The following is a 3522-nucleotide window of genomic DNA, read 5'->3' as shown; positions in this document are numbered from 1 at the left end:
GTTGCGCCCCTATATACTTACATACTTCTTGTTTTGCCTGAATGCTTGATTTCACGCTCTATATGCACGAATTAATAACTATGGATTGTGAATATCGACCAACTAGTTGCATCGTACACTATGCGACCATTGATTGCTCTGGCCGAGTTTTCTCTACCCTATAAAATATTTGTACGAAAAATAAGTTAAAATGCCGTATAATTAAAAGACATACGAGTACAAAGAAACAGCTGTACTGCATATTTAATGTCATAATATGGAAGCGAAGGATATTTTCAGTGAAAATATTTATAAGGGGCTATTTCAAAAACAAGACACGCCTAATTACTCCGCAAGAAAGTATAATTTGTATCTATCGATACCTGAATACTTTATTCGTAATGACGAATTTCCTCATATAATATTTAAGTCCAAAAATACAGCCGTCCTACTTACGGAAACTTTGAATATAAAATGATTTTGAAATTGGTACCTGGTTTAAAATATGTAAAAAATATTGCAATAATATAAATAGCCGAACTACGTGGATGCTAATATTATTTCAATAGGAGTTTAAGTTTGAAAATTTTTATATAACAAGATTGTTATATGAAAGCAAAATACAATTTATTGAACTTAAACTTTCAGTTCGCATTGAAATAAAACTATTATACGGTTCCTATCGCAGTTCTTGATATTCAGTTCGCAGTCAATCCATCAGAAACGATAACTTCCCCACTGAAAGTCTTAATCAAAATGATTTATTTAAATAGTCGAAAGATTTTAGTCATCATAATAATATTGGTGGGTACTCATGAACATCAAGTACATCAGCTTGTGTTCTTGCAGAATGCTTTACTTTCCTTCATATTGTTTTATCAGTGAGGAGATTAAAATGAACCTACGAATTATCGAAATAAAATGTTAAAAATAATCAGGAAGTGCCTATACTTCTAAAAATTTCTAAATAGTTTATTTCAAGAAATGCAGATAGAATGCACATAGGTCTTGGCATTTTAAGAGATGGACGAAAATTTAATTTTACTAAATATTTTAAATTCTATTTGCCAGAGCAAAATAAGTAAATACTTTTGACATGACGCTAAGTATATATACAGTGTAGTCATTTATATTGCGTCCTTTGGCAGTGCTAAGGCTTTGGTTTTGATCGCCAGGTCGGGTAAAATTATATAGGGCTTTCCTGCTTATTTTGAGGTTTTCAATTGTGCCGGATGAATAGAAATAAAAGTGTCCCATTTTCCTTCTCCTGAGTCCTTCGTAGTCCTATTGTCCCGTATTACTTTTATTTAAAGATATTGTTTGAGAATATTATATTGTTCCTTTCATCGTATATAAATAGCTGATCCTTCAAACACGTTGAGGATTTTACACCTTTGTTTACATCTACCGCCCCCTTCTTATTCGGTCATGCTTCCACAGGGTATATTAAAACCTTGAAGAAAAAGCTAAAAGAAAAATTCTATGCCTTAACTTCGACGTGAGGTCTATATAATTTATCACATCAAAAGTGATTTATGTTCGTACTTACTCGGGAATCGGGATGTATCATGTATTTGTTACGGATCGCGTATAAGCTCAAGGCTCGGGGCTGGCCGTTGATTTTCTTGTTTACGGCGCGGCGTGTAGGACGCTTGCTATACACAGTTAGGTACCTACTACTTATAAATAATAAACTATTCGAGCTAATGTATATCTAAGTGGGCTACTGTTACACGAGTGGTAATTTATAGGTCGGATATTATACCAATTTCAAAAGGAGCAATATTTTCTTTTCTTTAGAAATCAACCACCCCACAAAATAATTGTAGGTAAATACTGAACTATGTTAATAAAAGATGTAGAGCCATAAATATGTAAAATTATCAAACTTATGGGGAAAAGTTTATTGATTCCATATGATATTCGTGTATACATACATATGAATACCATATGGAATCATATATTTCTACTTTATAAAATTAACCTATTTATCTATGGTATTTTAATGTATGTCTCGGTGGCGTAGTTGTATTGCATACCCGGTACAATAGCGCTCGGAGGTCCTGGGTTCGAATCCCGGGTCGCGCAAAGTGATATTTGGGTTTTTTTCTACTCAGTATCAGCCCGGAGTCTGGAATTTGTGCCCAATATGGCGATAGGCTCGCCCCCTATCACATCATGGGACGGAACATACTTGGCGAAAAGTGGGCGCCCTAGTTGCGCCTCTGCATACCCCTTCGGGGATAAATGCGTGATGTTATGTATGTATGTATTTTAATATATTATAATGTCATTGGGTGGAATATCTTCTAAGATTACATTGATAATTGAATGTAAATAGACAAATTTACATTTGGTATTATGTACAGCTGAAGAGTTTGTTTATTTGTTTGAACGTGCTAATCTTCGAAACTACTGGTTGAAATTGAAAAAAAAATGTGTTGGATAGCCCATTTATTGAGGAAAGCTATAGGCCATATAACATCACGCTATGTCCAATAAGAGCGTAGCATCGATGAAAAATGTCGTTATAACGAGGAAAATTTTATTTCTTTTGGCAGCTTCCCTTGCGTGCGCTGAAAAATTGACGCAAAAATCATGTATAACGGAATTGTTCTCCTTAAAAAGTTCTAAAAATATGATTGATACTTTCTTAACCGAATTTTTGCTATAACGGCCAATCTCACAGGTCATCAGCCATGTATGTACGCAGGAGATATTATAGGTATAGTCCATAAGTGTGTGCGCAGTATACAGGTGCACCATATTTCTTCATTCATATAGTCCGATGAAATGGCAATCTGACATGGACCGGAAAGAGATCAGACGCGGGGCCAACGGCTTTGCGTGCTTTCTGAAGCACGAGTTTATCACACCGGCAACTTCCTGACTCCAAGCTGCGAATGAGTAATTTTTAAGATAGAAAGACCTAGTTACAAATATTTTGGAACCTCAGCGCGGTTGATGTACTCGTACCGTGTATAGTTACAACTACGCCACCGAAGCAGGCTACTAAAAAATATATTATTATAAATCAAAGTCACCCGCCGCATCTCTCTGAACACGATATACTCAAAAATTACCCAACGGATTTCGATAAAATTTGGTATGGAGATATTTTGAAACTGGGAAGGACATGGGCTTCTTTCTAACCCCGAAAAATATATAGTGGAACTTTTATCCCGTAAAGCCCTACCACGCGGGCGAAGCCGCGCACAAACGCTAGTATTAGATAATCCATAATATAGAGATCTTTAACACTGGATCTAAAATGTAGAGCACAAAATCTTAGAAGCCGGTATAACACGGCAATGATGGGGGCATGGCCAACATTATTATTACCAATATCGCACGTATGCCAATTGCCAAGAAATATTGCCAAAAAATTTTACATGTATAAACGAAGCCCACTGAGTGCGAGTCATAAGAGAAATGAAAGAATAAAGAAACACTAACCATGGGACAATGGGGACCTATCACGTGGCTTGTTATATATTTTTTAAGACACATGTTATCATTTTTAACGGAATATAGTGCCTAATG

This window comes from Manduca sexta, chromosome 6 (genome assembly GCF_014839805.1).
Source record: "Manduca sexta isolate Smith_Timp_Sample1 chromosome 6, JHU_Msex_v1.0, whole genome shotgun sequence".
Taxonomy (NCBI): Eukaryota; Metazoa; Arthropoda; class Insecta; order Lepidoptera; family Sphingidae; genus Manduca; species Manduca sexta.
Note: the sequence above shows the minus strand (reverse complement) of the source record.